This window comes from Hypomesus transpacificus, chromosome 15, assembly GCF_021917145.1.
Source record: "Hypomesus transpacificus isolate Combined female chromosome 15, fHypTra1, whole genome shotgun sequence".
Taxonomy (NCBI): Eukaryota; Metazoa; Chordata; class Actinopteri; order Osmeriformes; family Osmeridae; genus Hypomesus; species Hypomesus transpacificus.
In genome coordinates, this window is record NC_061074.1 from 2,760,343 (window position 1) to 2,778,688 (window position 18,346).

Sequence of the window (18,346 nt, forward strand, 5' to 3'; positions counted from 1 at the left end):
TTATAATTTGTTTTTCTTCATGCTTTATTCAACTGATTATTCATAGCATATGAGGTCAACTGAGGCCATTTGTGGTCAGGGTTAATGTGTGCACATGACTCAACTGTATCATTTTAAAAGTGTTATATAATGTGTTCTGTTTCAGCTGGTTGAGTCATTGCTTTTTTCGATAGCAACAGATTGACTGTAGACCATGACACTGGTTATTATTTTGATGTGGGGACATTTTACCCTAACCGCTGAGAGATTGTCATTATTTAAGTGGAAATATTTCCATGTGCTGGCTTTAAATAGATATGCTATATATTACTTTCATTAAATGCTCTTTGTCAATAAATTATTCAACATTTGCTGAATGTGGTTAGCTGAATAGCATAAAAAACATGATACACGATAGCATGCAGTAGCATTGGCTGTTCTCCAAAGCCAATGGTTTGGCTGAGGAACATGGCTTGTCTTTCCTGCAACCAAAAGATGCGAATACACTCACTTGAATCCAGTTGGTGAAATATGCAATAGAAAAAATAAAAAATATATATTTATTTGAATTTCCACTTACAAACTCTTGAAATGTATAGTTGAGCCCACTCTTGACTGGCTGCCTCCTCATATGTCCTTTATCTCTCTCTGTCTTTCTTTCTCTCTTTCTTTCTTTCTCTCTCTCTCTTTCTTTCTCTCTTTCTTTTTTCTTTCTTACTTTCTCTCTCTCTATCAAAACCACATATCTGATTAAGTTACAGAGTATTGAAATTAAATAAAGTATAGCTCCATATGCTTCTCTTTACTCTAACACACAAACCTCTAACAGGGTGAAATACATTTTTTCAGTTGAACGTTAAAAGTTTATAAAGCTGGGTGTGTTTCAAAAAACTTTTGATGGTAGGCCGTCCAATACTATGCTAGTGCTAGTACTGGTTCAAGTTCAAGTCTTTTATTTGTCAGGTACACAGAACAACAAAAGGTTAGACTGGGCACTGAAATTCTTAAGAGAAAGCAAAACGAAAGCACCTGGCATAACATAACATATAGGTACACGGAACATAATTTACATCTATGCCGAGCTTAAATAAGTGAAACTTCCGAATATACAGATAGCAATAAATAATCGACTATACTAACCCTAATACTAAAACTTCCTAAATTACAGATAACAATAAGTAGTACACTATACTAACCCTAAATGCACATAACACCTATTTCAACCCTATAACCTATTCTAGCTTAAGTGGAGTACAGTACAATAGTGCAAATTTGCAGATCAGTGACTAAGTCAATGACCATACAGGAGCCTGGTGGCGAGGTATAGTGAGGTACAGTAGTGCAATGTTACTGATAGTGCAACCAGTAGCTAAAAGTGACAGAGTATAAGTGACTAGTGGGTTCGGACACTCTAGTCACATACAAAGCTTTATTAGTAATGCGATCATTTACCAGGTTTTGGGATTGGGACAAAGAATACAGATTTCTACGGTTGTCTAACTGAGTTGTGATGTTGTATTTTAAAGAAATGTATTTTGATGATGCTAGTGGAATTGCTAATGCAGTAAATACATGGATGTTACCAGGATTGTATTTTTAGCTCAGTGGATCCAGGATTTGACATTGTATTATATAACAATCACAAGTCTCTTCAGGAAATTCATTTGATCATAGTAAATATGGTACTTTATTGTGAAGTTTACTGTTATAGGTTCTTAATATTCCAAAAGGTTGACACTGAAATCGTCTCTTTTTTTAATTTACTACCAGATCTGTCAAATATCTGCCTCAAACACATCATTCTGTATGCTTTTGGTGTATAGTACTGTAGCCTTGTTATGCTTGACAACTTGATGTTCACAACTGTCAGCATTGTATTTAAAAGCATAAAAGAGAGATCTTGTGTATGTCCTCATTATAATAAGAATTTGAGTTGATTTGGGCATGTATATATGGTACACATATTGTTATTTGGCAAGTAAGTTATAGTGCATCTCAGGTGATGTTACTGAGTAATCCAAAAGTAATGTAACTAGTAGTGTAACCAGTTACTTTCAACAGTGAGTAATTTAGGAAAGTAAAGCATTACTTAAAAAAAAAAGTAACTAGTAAAATGTAAACATTACTTTTTTGGAGTAACTACCCCAACTCTGTAACTAACCTTCAGCTTCTCCCTTTTAACCATGAGAGGAATGGTGGGTGAACTCAGTTAGAATGAAAGGAGAGCAAAACAGAACTGAAGAAGAAAGGACGGGAAAGGAGGTAGATGAGAAACAAAGACAAGACGTTTACGTTTGGGTTACAAAGGAGACAGAATGATGAAAACAGCACCAAAACAAACAAACAAACAGAATACTTGAGACAGGGGTGAATGAAGGAGGACCCTCCAGGAGAACAGAGAGAATCGGGGGGCAAAGAGAAGCGAAGGGGTGAAACAAAGTCGGGATCAAAAAGTTTGTGAGCAAAAAAAAGACGGACATGAAAACTCGTTAAACTAGTTAAACTGCCAGATATGTACGTGGACAGGTACTGTAGCACACATACACTTAGACGATACATAAATCCACCCAAGATGACTGAGGTAGTCTCCCTCAAAGTTTAAAAAGTGTAGCCGACAGATGATTTAGGAGATAAATCTTCACTTTTAACAGCCCAATAAAAACCAAGTGTCATTTCAATCAAGAAGCTACCCCTGGAGACTATCACCCTTCTCCATTTAACATCGTAAAGCAACACCCTTAAAGTCTGCTTTGTATATATCTCCCCACATCTGTCTCTCACTCTCTCTTTATTTCCTTCTCTTTCTTTCTCTCCAACTTCTGCCCTGTCTCTTTTCTCTTTCTTGATCTCTCTCCTCTTTCTTGATCTCTCTCCTCTCCTCTCATTGACTCTCTCTCTCTCTCTCTCTCTCTGCTCCTTGTTTACTCTCCTACACACGTAACCCCTGTGCTTCTCTCTCTCTTTCTCTCTTTGCTGGTCTGCCAGCACAGTTACACCACGGGTCGTTCTTTAGTATTTTCATGACACAGAGTGCTTTGAAAGAGGGAAGAGCTTGCTTTTTAGAAGTTCTCTGTTTGCTGTAGCTTCTTGTTTGAACCACTTTATGTGTTCCACTATGTGTCACCCCATGTTGGATGAATGGACTGTTCAACCAATGGAAAAGCTTTCTCTAAGAGAGCATTCCTTCAGATTTAGAAAGGCATCAATATCCCAGTCAGCTTTTCACAGACATTAATATTGTTTTACTGGGAGCCTTTCTAATTCTGGTGTTAAATTTGTGCAATATCACACACACACACACACACGCTTACTTTACCATCACACACACATGCCATCATACACACACACGCACACACACAAACAAACAGTAAAATCACACAGACCCACACCATTACACACACAATGCAGTAATCATGCACACACCCACAAACACATACACCTTTTTGTAGAGCCAAAGTCCTGTGGCTGGGAGCCAGCATGGCTTGACAGTAACCAGGGACAAACAGAGAGACCAGATACTCTTCAGGGAAAGCCTCAGTCTGGGCCCGTCTCCAACAATATCAAGTTATTAATTAGAGTGGATTACACTTGCATCTTCAAAGGCACACACAATCGAAGACAGGTACACACATACGCACACACAGACACATACAGACACACACATATGCACAGACCCACATACACAGACAAATTCATGCACGTACGAGCATGCGTCTCGCCCTCTCTCGGCCAATGTCTTTAACGCAGTGGCAAGTTCAGGTTTTTATGAGTGACCGTTAAACCAAGAGGATGAGCCAATCTCATTCCAGCTCATAAATCTATTCGGAGCTCATCGCCCTCTCTCTCCTATGCCTCTGTTTCCTCCATTTCTCCATCATTCAGGTGACCAGAGGGGGGGGTGGGGGGGGGCAAAGTGCAGAAATAATGGGATTACATACTTTAATCGGATTAATTGATTGGGTTGATTCGATTGGGGTGTTCATTAGCAACCTAAGACAGTACGTCTCAACAAGTCCATGTGTAATGTTTCTCACTCTCATCCAGGGAATTTGTAGAAAAAGAGAAAGAGAGAGAGGGGGGGGGGATAGAGAGAGATAATGAAAGATAGACTGGAGAAAGAGAGAGAGACAGAGAGATACGCATCCACTCCAGTGTATAGCTGGTGAGATGGAAAACACAAAGTTCTGGATTGACATATACTGTCACATGCTTCTTAGGACTACTTTTAGGTTCACATTCAGCGACTGTTCTGATGCAGGGAGGAAACGTATCAAAACACGGCCCACATTGCCGCAGTCTCCCGGTCTTGTAGATTCACCCTCTACAACATCCGGAAGATCAGGAGATACCTGTCTGAGCACTGACTGCTAGTCCAAGCACTGGTCCTCTCCAAGTTGGACTACTGCAACTCGCTGCTCGCTGGTCTCCCAGCATGTGCAACCCGCCCTCTTCAGAGGATTCAGAACGCAGCGGCCCGCCTGGTCTACAATCTACCCAGACGCTCCCATGTTACCCCGCTCCTCATCTCTCTCCACTGGCTACCCATCAACGCCCGTATCAGATTCAAGACCCTGGTACTGACCTTCCGAGCAGGGAACGGGACTGCACCCGACTACATCAAGTCTCTCCTGCAACCTTACACCCCCACCCGTCAACTACGGTCTTCTTCGGACAACCGCCTGGTGGTCCCACCGCTCAAGACCGCCCGGTCCCAACACAAGCTCTTCTCCTGCCTGGCCCCCCAATGATGGAACCAGCTCCCCACCTCCATCAGGGACACTGTCTCCCCACTTTCAAGAAAAGGCTCAAGACGCCCTTGTTCCGGGAGTACAACGGCACTCAGAAATGCTTGGCTGGGCCTGATGTTAGTTTCCTCTAGGATCACAATGACTCTTATTGAGTGACTTGTTGCTCTTGTAGGTTAGTTATAACGACGTTAAGTCTTGTACTCGCTGTGGAATATTTTACTGTTGATTGTTCTTCTACAGGTACAGTCCTGCACTTTTTGTGGTTCATGTTGTTTTAATTTGTAATGTGTATAACTGCATGCTCTTATGGGTCTTCCCTTTTGGCACTTGTTTAGTTTTTTCACAATGTATGCTTCATGTTTTGGCTGCTTGCAATGTTTGGGACTACCTCGTTGTTATGATCAGTGACCTATGCTCTTTTGTAAAACTCTCTCTTGGAAGTCGCTTTGGATAAAAGCGTCTGCTAAATGCATAAATGTAAATGTAAAACAGGAAGTGTGGCTGTATCAGACCTTAGGGATGAGATTTTCCTGATGAGAGTTTCTGGGACTAATTTCTGTTGTCTGATGGACATAATACATTGGCTGAAATATCAGATAAAAAAGAACAATCATTCATTTGCATGAGTGTGTGTTGTATGTCGGTGTGTGCGTGTGTGTACGTGTGCAATGGAGCACTATTTATTGGATCAGCTTCATACCTCTGTTTGGGCTTCCATTTGAGAGCGAGTGTCTCCATGGTGATTCTACCCCTGGCAGTTTTGTCATGACGACAGGATTTCCCTCCTCCAGTCAGGTGGGAGAGACATTGATCCTGAGAGGTCGGGGAAATGCACACACACACAATACTCAGCTGACTGTATTTACAGACCACAGAACATTAGTACCCTTTAGCTTCATAGTCTTGCAAGCAAGAAGATATGTCTTCTTCTCCAAGTGAGTACTGTGGGAGGAACAACTAGGCTCTCACATCTCATCCAAACATCGCTAGTAACAACATACACCAGAGAATTAAAAAACAAAAAAACACAATGGAGATTGCTGTCATTGGTTGTCATTACGATCACTTTTCCCCACGCCTTTGTCTTGAGAGGATGTTGGCAGTAACAACCTCTCTCCAAGTTGTTCGGCTCTATTTGTGTCAGATCTCACTGCAGTCTACGTACTCTACACACACCTGAAAGTGTGTACACACACACATTCGTCCTGTGTAAGAGTCCTTCTCTGAGGCTTTTAAATACACAGAAGGTTACGGAATTTTTCCTTTAATCTAAAAGCCCTCTCTACATTGTAGTTTAACTGTCCACTGTGTCCCCGAATTCATGAATCCCTTATAAAGTTTCATTATCTGGGAACGTTTCATCTTGTGTGCGTCAGTTTCTCTCTCAGGATCCTCAATGAGCTGGAACAGGTTGTGGAGAGAGGCCAGGGTTCGGCGTCTGCAGATGGGTTAGCGGCGTGATGCAGTAATTCAGTCGTTATGTTGACAGTTTTGTCAGCTGCGTACACTCCACACACACACTCCTCACTCTTGCTTCAATGTAATACTGTATACACATCTGCCAATCACATGCTCTCTCACACACACTCAGCTTAGCTGGGTTTCAATTACGGAACAATGTGTACACATGTTAGATATCTCATGATGTTCTACTGTTCTGTCAGAGATTTAATTGCTAATATGTTACTAGTAGGACTTCAAGCATGTGTGGGTGTGTGTGTATATGTGTGTGTGTGTGTATATATATGTGTATATGTGAAGATGCTCTGGTGAAAAGGGGCTGTTGTCTGCATTTTTGTTTTTTATAGTTGATAGGGAGGTTATTCTGAAGAAGGCAGGCCGAAAGGAGTCACGACAACGGAAAGGAGTTCGACTTTGGTTTATTAGTCGAGTACCCGGATCAAACAATCAGTTCAAGACAAACTGATGGCATGAGTGAAAACTGTCTTTCAGCCATGCTTAAATACATGAGTTGGACAGTAAAGATATAGAATGCACAGAATTACTTTCTTCAGTGGTCAGTACACTGATACACTACAGCATTCAGCAGCTGAGGTGGTCGTTAATTACGTCCCAGTTCGTACATGATTTGCCTCATAGTCTCCTAACTGTCTGGGCTGTGTGCTATATTCTGCTCAGAGAGGCCTCGCTGCAAGACCTCTTGACCTTAGATACTTAGGCTGTATATGTACACAGAAAATCTGCCTTACAACAGTTTTCCTTTTCTTGCATAATACCAAAGATAAAGTGGTGAAGAAGTCACTCAATATAATAAACAATATGTTTGGGATTACTAGATACTCAATTTATTCTTGTAAGCTTCCAGTTGAGTTGTGGTCACGTTATGCCTGATGTGATTGATTTGCCTCACGGTGCAGCCGGTTTTCCCTAGGCTACTTTTAGAATCAGAATCAGAAATGGGTTTATTCGCCATGAATGTTTACATAGACAAGGAATTTGCTTTGGCAGGTAGGTGCATACAATAAACATATAAGAATCTTAAATTTAAATGAGGTCTAACTATACTAAGGATACATAAACTAGCAATACTAAGTGGAGTACTAGCAATACTAAGTGGAATACAATTAGAATAAAATATACAATAAAATAAAATATAAGTTGCCAATTTACAGTATAAAATACAATCTAAAATACAATATAACAGGAATTGAATGTAGTGCAAATATAAAGTTTTAAGACATTCAGTCAGTGTGGGCTCTTGGCCTTGTTGAGGAGGCCAACAGCGGAAGGGAAGAAACTGTTTGTGTGGCGTGAGGTTTTGGTCCTGATGGACCGCAGCCTTCTGCCGGAGGGGAGTGACTGAAACAGGGAGTGTCCAGGGTGGGAGGAGTCCGCCACAATCTTCCTCGCTCGTCTCAGGGACCTCGAGGTGTGCAGGTCCTCGAGGGAAGGCAGATTGCAGCCAATCACCTTCTCTTTTAGCAGGGATAGGGGTCATTGGTCACCTAATGAATGCTAGATGGCTCTTATTGCACGCAGCCAAGGCAAGGTCGGAAACTGAAGTGCCCTTCGTCAATCTGTCATTCATTTGATAGTCGGTGACTATGGAATATTGTTGTCTAGTGTGAACGAAATGTTGGTCATATGTACAATGAATGTGTTTTAAAATTTACAGTTGGCTAAAAAGCTTGATACAATGAATGTTGATTCAACTCCATTTGGTAAAGATGCCATCTGTAGTTTTATGACACCTAACTAGGAGACGTGAAGTCTAGAGACGGGAAGTCTGGGTGACCTGGAGTTCTTGTCCCTTGGGAGGAAGAGACAGTTGGTCTGAAGACAATGTGGATTCAACTGTATTGTTCTAAGGAGTAACCAATAACAGAAGAGATTTGGTATAGCTGCATGTCTGTAGGATGGACCAATGACTTTTGAGAACTGTCGTATCTATAAAATGGTCTGTTGAAGAATGTTCTTGGGGGATTAAGGGCAGGGGCGGACTGGCCATCGGGGATACCAGGGGAATTCCCGGTGCCCGACGGGGTTGGGATGGTCCAAAATACCGGCCCACTTCCATCACCAATTGGCCCTCCCTCTGACATTGCCGGCACCTGCAATTATTTTCCATATTACACAGCTTGAACACGTATAACGTATAATATATAAAGTTGCCTTGCCTACTCAACATTTGCGTCACTCACTAGCAGACAAAGATGTTTTTGAGAGTTAGTTAGAGCATGCCATCGGCACCAAAACGTAAAGGTGGAGCTGAAAAGCTCAGGGAGAAAAAGAACAATATGTGCGATGCATTGAGTGGGCAACGCGCCATATATCGAATGGGCAACGCGCTGTGTGCTGAGTGGGCCGTGTATTGAGTGGGCCGGTCTGACAGTAACTCCCGGGCCACTTTTCCCCGCCAGTCTGTCGCTGGTTCAGGGCCAAATTCCTGCCAAAGCAAATTCCTTGTCTGTGCAAACTTTCATGGCAAATAAAACCCATTCTGATTCTGATCAGCTGGGTAGTGCTGGTGGGCTGGATTCTTCCGGTTCCATTCTAGAATGCTAGATGGAGCTGTATGGAATTGTCTTTGTGTTATGTAAGGAATAATGCCCGACGAGGTGTACAAAAGATTTATGTCAAGCCCTGCAATCCAGTGGCGAAAGATATGTGATGACCTGATGGACACTCCAAGTGTAATACACCCGGGAGAAGTTCGTCTTTTGCAACGGACATGCGCAGTTGAGCCTGCCTGACAGTCGTGTGACGTTGGTTGATGATTGGTCTATAATACACTTGAGTGTCGATCAGGTCATCATATCTCTGGCCACTGGATTTCAGTGCTTGACATTAACCTTTTGAGGCACTTACATTTACGTTTCATTTGTCCATGCACAAAAGTCACTTGACCCTGATACCTTTAAATAGCCTGACCAAGTGATCGGGCAAAACTAGCCTGGCTAACAGAGGTCGCTTTCTCAGGCAAATGATGAATGAAACAGGCTTGGTTAAAGAAATCCAAGATGCTGGCTATCAGGCTTGTATCTACAAAAAGCAGTCCTCCCTGACGTTTATAGTGTAGAATGGAGTGAAATACAACATTGTGCACACTGCCAGTGAGCGACCTGAGTCTGACTGAGGCCTGGGACACACTGGCTGCGTAGCGCCTTTCAGCTACTCTGAGCTTTCCTTTACGCTGACATGGTACATAAACATGGCATTGGCTATATCCCAGCATTGATCCTAATCTCCCCTACATTGTCCTTGTTAGTTGTTGCTGGGGGTCATACAACTCCCTGTGCTTTTCAACTTCGAGAATTAATTTGATGTCGTCCATCTCCTTGAATTTCTCGCTGATTTTAGAAATCGACTTGGGGGTTCTCTCTCGGTAGGCTATGTCTAAACGTGTGTGTGTTGTGTGCAACGCGTGACAACTCGTTTCTCTCAAGAGACAAAACAACTACGGGCATGCAAGCTCAACAGATCAATCCTTCGCTTTTATCAGGGTAATCACATGAAATGGACGTTCGTTTTCCAACATTGGGTAACACTTTACAATAAGGGTGCATGAATTATCATTAATTAATGCATTAACTAATTCATTAATCATCATCAGTTAATACATAACTCAGAAAGTACTTAATGATGCACTGATCATGAACACATCATTTGGTAATAGGGAGTCACATATGATTTACTATTAATTAAATCTGGAATCATGTATCAATTCCTATTGACATTAACACATTAGCTGATAGGTGAGTTAACTACTTTAGTTAATCGTGCAAACTATGACTGTTAGTTAACTGTGTGAACCAAAACCCTGAGTTAACAGGGTAATTCATGTGTTAATTTCTACAATGGCGGTATCCATGGATCGAGACGGTAATTAATCATTTGTTAATAGTAATATGCCTCCTCAAGTAAAGTCACAACATGAGTTACATTCACTAATCATCAACTAATTATTCACTCAACAAATACTTACTGTCTTTTCAGAGAGACAACTTTTAAATAAACTCTATTATGAGTTGGAATCCTGCATTACAGTCAAAATAACTTTTTGGCAAATGGATGACTACCATGCCGTTTGCAAAACGTTTTATTAACACATGCAAGGCCACCTTTCTGAGAAGAAGTCCACTCGAAGTATCGATCAGATCTTCCAAATGCCTGGCTGCAACAGATCCTTGATTCTGGACCGATTCATGACGGTGAACTCCTATGTTAACTTTCCACCAGTGGCGATTTCTTTAAGACTGAAAAGGAAGCTCAGCCTCCCCTAAAATATAAAAAAATGTATGGTAAAATATTTACTATAGTGTTAACATTTTAAATGTGTTAGAACACGTTCATCTCGAAGACGAATTAGTTCAGCATCAGCAGCGTATAGTAGCAGGTCGACTAACTAATTTCCTTCTCATACATTCCCGTAGCGTCACAGTGCATTTCCCTGTTGAAGCCCAGCTTCAATGGACATCATGAGGCTTCTCTGAAGAGATTTTTCAGTGTTTCAAAACGATACGCTCATTGGATAAATGCTGCGATGTCCCGCCATGGACGCTCAGCGTCTCTGGAGGTGAATAGAGGAGTGGGCTGGGCTGGATGCTGGGCTTCTGCGTGATGATTGAAGGGTGTGTCGAAAGACTGCATCTCCTTTTGATTGACAGCTATTTTGTACTATAACAAGTCGCCGAACCTACTAAGGGTTAAATTCAGTCCCATCGCGGATTTTTTTAACTGTAGTAGAGACAAACTGCTGCAACCTATTTCAGTTTTTTTGCTTGGCGAAATTGCTAGCCACATTCATTTTAGTATATACGGTTTTTGATCATTTCGATAATCACCTCAGCGTCTGTAAATAGATTAGGTTAGGTCTAGAGCCTGTCAGCTGGCTGACTAGCTAGTTACTCTAGTCTAGGTCTAACTGTAATGGGTAAAAAAGCATTGTTAAGTTTGTATGAGTGAGGTCAGTCAGCTCCACGTAGTTTGCCTTTACCATTCAAATGCTTAATTATTTAGCTTTCACCCTTTTCAAGTTGATGTATAATGCTGAGCTTAGGGGATAGTGGAAAGTTAACATTCGAAGATAGAGGTTCACCGTCATGAATCGGTCCAGAATCCAGGATCTGTTGCAGCCAGACATTTTTCTACGGAAATATTTTCTAAAGACTACGGCAACAAAAGCCAAACGTTGCCAGGTTATGTTGGGAATGGGATGCTGTTTTGCGACGGTTGTTTTCACGTCTAATGGCCTCCTCTCATTTTCATATTGGGTACTTCATAAATCGCATCACTGTCTGTCTTTAATTTACCTTATTTTCTTAATTTTTTAAATCAGTGGCGGTGATTAAAACTGTTGGGCATTCACTGACACTGGACTGGAGATTTAGCTGGCTGTGCTCAGGATAAAAAAAACTAAGAAATATGAGAACATTATTGAGACGTTTTTATACAACGAATACCATAATATGTAGCACGTTGAAAGTGTGTAGTAGTCTTGGCTCTCCCTCTTGTGTTTAGTGGAGACTTAAAATCAACACTGGCTGACCCTGAATGGGGTAACCCTTGCAAGTGATCCCCAAAAACCATGTAAAAAGTAATACACAACATCCGAGTTGGACTGTTTTTAAATATCTGAGGATATAATTTGTTCCAGGTAGAGGTAAGCTGTCTTGTGTCTACCTCTTGTTGAGTGTACTGTAGACTGAGCTGGCTGGCGAAGGGACCCTGAGCTGACAGAAGATAGTAGACTGAGCTGGCTGGTGAAGGGACCCTTAGCTGACTTGAGATGGTAGACTGAGCTGGCTGAAGATGGTAGACTGAGCTGGCTGAAGGGGCAGTTCTATGGGCGCATGTGAAGCCCTCTGTGACATGCTTCCGTGTAAAAAGGGCTATACAAATACATTTGATTTGATTTGAAGATGGGATACTGAGCTGTGTCAACATAATCAAACGAGCGATAGGTCTTGGTCTGCTCTAAAAGTTATTTACCGACTTTTAACCTTCGTCATTGTCTTTTTCGCTCTGTCCTTAAACATCTAAAGATTATGTTTTTTTAATCTCTTCACTCTATAGCCCTTATTGTACAAACTCTACAAAGCCATTATCTCCTCCCTCTTCAGCCTCAAAAAGGTCACTGACAACAGCATCTGAAGCTTGTTTTCATGATGTTATGTGACTTTCTCCCTCCAATGTTTGGTCAAATGGGTTGATACATTTGATTGTTGACATGATGTTTTGAATATCCTTTTGATCTTTTCATGATTCATTCAGTTCACTGTATTGGAGTGATGTGGTGCATCTATGCACTGCATCTTCTGTTTAAGGAGAATCCAGTCAGTCCAGTTTTAGTTTGAGTCTCTGTTGGCTGTTTGCTCTTTGACTTGATCACAGGCAGTGCCTGCAAAACCATACTCCTGTTGTGTCTGACCAACAAAATACCCAGATTGTACCTGTAGGTAAATGCAAAATGTGTGTCTTCCAGACTGTTCATCTCCAGCCAGTAAGAAGAAAGGCATCTTGCATAGTTTACCTTATTGCAGTGGTTCTCAAACCTGTCCTCAGGGACCACCTGTCCTGCATGTTTTAGATGTTTCCCTGCTCCAACACACCTGATTCAAATGAATGGGTCGTTATCTAGCTCTGTAGAAGCTTGGTAACGAACATGCATTTGAATCAGGTGTGTTGGAGCAGGGAAACATCTAAAACAGGGGTTCCCAATCCTGGTCCTCGGGCCTCCCTGCCCTGCATGTTTTAGATGTTTCCCTGCTCCAACACACCTGATTCCAATGAATAAGTCGTTATCTAGTTATGCAGAAACATGCTAACGACCATTCATTTGAATCAGGTGTGTTGGAACAAAGAAACATGTAAAACATGCAGGGCAGGGAGGCCCGAGGACCACCAGACCTAAGTTTTTAGATATTTGAATAGTTGTGTGTTGTAGGTTGATACTTTTGATACTGAGATTTTACTTGAGAAGTGTGTGCAACAACTGAAAATACTGTGTAGTGTACAACAAGGTGATGTGTAATTGACATCAGTATGTAAACAAGGAAGTCAGAGTCTAATGCAGATAAGGGAGGGTGAAGTAGTGCCAAATTGGGTCGAGCAATTGGTACATGAAGTGAAGGTTGTGAAAATTGTGCCAAATTTGTGCTTTTTGTGTGTTTGTGTAAAAACTGTAAAGTGACTTGTAAAATAATGTCAGTGTTGTAGCAGAATAATCAGATACAGAATGTGTATACTGTACAGTAAATGGGAAGCAAGAGTGTGTCTGTATGTGTGTTGGGCAGCTTGTCAGTATAGTAGGTTTCAGCATTTGTCTTAAAAATTGATGTCTCAAGTGGTTCAATAAAGTTCTGCTCTCTTTTCAGAAGGTGACTTTTTTTCTTTTTTTTCTTTTCTTTTTTTCTTCTTTTATCAAGGACAGTACTTTGCTTTGCCCTTGGATCTGTGTGTAAGTCTGCTGTGCCATCATCAGACAGACTATGAGATGTTTCACTTAAAAATCGTTCCCCCTTGCCAAGTTAGGACTGGTCTGGGCTTCCTTCATTCCCCTGTGTTGCGCACAACAGCCTCACTATCAAGACTGGGGCTGTGTCTACTACCGTGCACTTGTGCACTTCAAGGACTGACTTTCAGTGCTTTGGGCGCTTCACGCACAAAACCAGAAGAATTCAGTGCACTGAAAGTACCCGGATGGCGCACTGCAAACGGTCCAAAAAAACAGTGTACAACGATGGACACTACTCGCCCTAAACGGGCGCCATCTTGGCTACGTAGCGGAAAAGGAGGAGCCCTTTCGGCATCTTTTTCCACTTGAGTGGAGAAGCGCGTTCATTTTGGCAGGTTTTGCGGGTGTGGCGAGCAGATTTGCGTCCGTCGCTTCCACCAAGTGTTTAACGTAAGTGTTCCATTTGAGACAGCATTTATCAGCGACGGAGTGCACTGAATATGTAAGTGCACTGTTTTGCAGGGCACTGTATTGCAGTGTACTTCATAAAGTGCGCGGTAGTAGACACAGCCTACATGTTGGATGCATCTGTCTCTATTGACCAGCCCCCAAGGTTTTTTATTAAGTCAGGATTTGTCTGAGAAAGAGAGAGATAAAGATGGAGAGAGAGAGAGAAAGAATGGAACAAAGAGAAAGAAAGAGGAAGTGAGAGAGAGAGAAAGAGGAAGTGAGAGAAGTAGAGAGAGAGAGAGAGAGTTGTATTGAATCTATTCAATCCATGGGTTTGAGCCCCCCCAAAACTTAAATTTTATATTTTATATAAAAAATTATAAACGGGTAACTTTTTTTTTCTTTCATATTTTAAATCTAAATGTGTTCATTTCTCTTCCTAAAACCTACCAGAGGACACTATTTTTAAAGGACATTTTGAAAAATGTATTCTGGGGGAATAGACCCCAGACCCCCCTAGTTTTGCTGGGTCACAGGAAAAATAATAGGTTTTATCTAGGGGCTTAGCCCCCCAAAAGTGGGAACCTGCCTCTTTCTTACTTATGGTCACATGAAATGCTTTTTTTGGATGCTTTTATATAGGCCTTAGTGGTCCCCTAATACTGTATCTGAAGTCTCTTTCCCGAAATTCAGCCTTGGTGCAGAATTATAGCCACTACGAGTGGTTCCACAATGAGCTTTCCTCAGAACGCACTGTTTCTGTGTTTGCAGCTTTAAATGCTAAATGAGGAGGAGAGAGGCGGCACCATGCGCTAGTTTACAGTGGATGTATCGCAATGGCTTGCAGACCCGTTGCTGTAAGATGCCTCGAAATTGCCCATTCTCATCTGATAATCCTGGTTTGCAGACCTGCACACTCAGTCATTTCAATGTAGGGAACGGTGGGTATTGCGCGCGCCATATCACCAACAGCAGAATGTTATCCACATAACAACGAAGCGTACAACACTGCGTTACAGAATGTGTATTCACACACATACTTGATGCTATCTACCTTTACATTAGTGACAGTACCTCAGCTGATAGCTGCAGAGCTGATGTTACAGCCAGATTCTAAGGGTAGCAAGCTAGGTAACCATATAGTAAGCAACAAAATGATGTAGCGTTAGTTGAATTACTTGTCCAAGGTTTGTAGCTGGACCAAATTCTGAACTGATCCAGAATTTAATTTCAGGACGGTCAGCAATGCCAACTTTTAATTGGCTCAAGTTAAGGAAACAGTGGTGGCTGAAATGTTTGGCACAGACATGCAAAACTTTGAGAGGTTGTGTTGGCGCATTTCCAGCTAAAATAAAATTAAGATAGGCTACTGGTTGTGCAGAGGCTCCTTGTGACGTCACAAGGAGCAGAGTTTCAAACAAAGCATTTGAGCCTTCATTTTCTCAAAGCGGAGAAGAACACCCAGGGCTTGGTTTACACCTATCGAAAATTCTAGCCACTGGGGGACCAAAGGCAGGCTAGGGGAACTCATATTACAGTAATGTCAAATAACCTCCTAAAGTGAAGTTTTCAAGTCATGTGACCTTTAATATTCAACAAAGAAATGTAGTTTTCTTTTCTTTCGTTGAAAAATAAGTTATAGGGTTGAAACAGGTTTTTTGTGCATTAGGGTTAGTATAGCGTACTATTTATTGTTATCTGTAATTTAGAAAGTTTTAGTGTTAGGGTTAGTATAGTCGTTTATTTATTGCTATCTGTATATTTAGGAAGTTCACTTATCTAAGCTCAGCATAGATGTAAATTTGTTCCGTGTACTTATATGTTATGTTATGCCAGTTGCTTGCGTTGTCTTATCTTAAGAATTTTAGTGCCCAGTCTAACCTTGTGTTGTTCTGTGCACCTGACAAATAAAAGACTTGAACTTGAAATGTTGAAATTAGGTGCAACTCTCTTTCTCACACTCATACTGTAATCACACACACATGCATTTTGACTTACATTCTGCTTTGTGCACCTGTCGGAAACTTTCCTCTGAAGATGTGCTAGAGTGTTTTTCAGGGGCAAAATACGTGAGTGTGTTTGAATCAATATACAGTACATGTATGTTGGTGTTAGTGTGCATTCTCACATTCCCTCAGACTCCCTTTCAGATTTTGTCATGCAAAGTACCCATTCTATTTCTCTTTTCTCCATCTCTCGTCCTCACTTTCTGTCGTTTTCTGCACTCTTTCTCTCTGCTATCAGTGTAATATGACTACCACATCGGGAATGACTGGAGCGATAGAAAGCTTACCTGGAGAGTCCTACGCCACCAGAGAGGACTCTGGGTAGCGCTTTTGTCTACATCAAACGTTGATATTTTCCCGCTTTCTCCCCCTTTCGCTCTCGTTTTTATCCGTCTCTTGTTATTGGTGGCACTTCAGGGTCGCCTGTGACTAAGCTGTTTTGAGACACAAAGTCGCGGTCACAAAGACACATACTGAAGCTTGGCAGATCACCGCAGCCTCACCCCTGGAATGAAGGAAGTGCAGAGGGAGTACACAGTAAGAGGAAGGAAGGAAGGATGGATGAAGGAAAAAGAAAGAGAGAAGGAAAGAAAGAATGGTGCAAAATGCCACCAACACTGTTACCAATCTTGTCGTAGTCGTAATAGTATTGTATTACACACACAAACACATTCCAAAACACACACACTCTGTAGTTAATGTCTTTGTTCGTGGTCAGCCAAGTGTTTAGCTTGAAGCATTCCTGTCCATTTTACCGCACCTTGTAAAATACGCTCAATAAAATTCTGTTGTTGGTCACATTCTCATAAAGGTTTTGTTTATGTGTGTGTGTCATCAGATGCACAAAATGTAATACATATTTCACAGACACAAGATTCAAACCAACACATTGCTGTTTTGTAGCCATATTACTCTATTTTGCTGGTCATATACTGACCATTGTAAACATCAAATCCCAGAATGCCAGTAACTTGGAATGACAGTGACCATGACTCATCCAGCCTTACGGCAGAGGCCCCTCCTCTGTGACTAAATAAGGGGGTGTGTTGTGACAGCAAGGCTTGCAGAAGCTTCCTTCTCCTCAAGGGTTAGGAAAGTTTAGGGAGAAAACGTGTACATGAGCCATGGAAACACTCTGTTCCTTTACTAGCGCTATCTCATTTGAGATGGTCTTGAACTCAATTTTCTATGTCATGTTTCCCCCTAGCAAGCTTGCAAGAATGCCGTTGAAAATTGAGTTTCCAGGTATATCCTGTGATTTATATGAGTCTTGTCTCATGTACTGTATATTAAAGTTCATGCAGAATTATTAAAGCTTTGCGTAATCCATTGGTAATCTTCTGGTGCATGGGGAAATGAACTGCAATATTGATGTGATACATGCATACATGTATGGATGATTGTGTCTGATTTCAGGTAATCTGAAAAAGTTAAATAATCACGTTATGGTACTATGGTGTGTGGGTGTGTGTGTCTGTCTGTAGATCAACTAAAGTGATCTACACAGAGAGAAACAGAGAGATATTGACAGTAAGAAATAAATCTAGAGAGAGGTCAAAGAGAATGTCTGGTTTAGAAGGAGGTGGAATATCCCATGTGAGCATGGAAGAAAGAAAATACCTTCTAGTCAGATTATACAATGCAATTTAGAGCCCCGAATCCCTTTGGGTACTTTTTTTGCCGCACATTACTGAGACTAAGAGAAAACACACATGCGCACACACTTACTTGAACACACACACACGCACACACACATACACATGCACAAACACACACACTGGCAAACACAAACTGACAGGGCCATTGGGGGGTGTCCCTGTAGAGAATGATAGTGTCCACTGGGCGTCACAGCAGAGGGGGTTGTCATCTGTGTGTGTTTGGGGGGGCCGGGGGAGGGGGGGGGGCAAAAAAGCTAAACATGGTAGGGGCCCTGACATTAAGATGCTGTGAAATATAATATATATATATATATATACAGTGCCCTCCAAAAGTATTGGAACAGTGAGGCCAATTCCTTTATTTTTGCTGTAGACTGAAAACATTTGGGCTTGACATCAAACGATGAATGTGAAACCAGAGATCAACGTTTCAGCTTTTATTTCCAGGTATTTACATCAGGATCTGATGCACAAATTAGAAAATATCACCTTTTTGTTCGAACCCACCCATTTGTCACGTGAGCAAAAGTATTGGAACATGTGACTGACAGGTGTGTTTTGTTGCCCAGGTGTGTCCTATTACATACA

General features: G+C 41.5%; 1 long non-coding RNA gene across 1 annotated transcript; it reads right to left on the bottom strand.

The window, feature by feature from the left end:
• Nucleotides 1-5,224: 5,224 nt before the first annotated feature.
• Nucleotides 5,225-10,764, bottom strand: LOC124478138. Its single transcript, XR_006957209.1, has 3 exons — nt 10,310-10,764; nt 5,428-5,540; nt 5,225-5,311 (listed from the first exon to the last, which is right to left on the bottom strand). It is a non-coding gene; the product is annotated as an uncharacterized LOC124478138 (long non-coding RNA).
• Nucleotides 10,765-18,346: the final 7,582 nt, after the last annotated feature.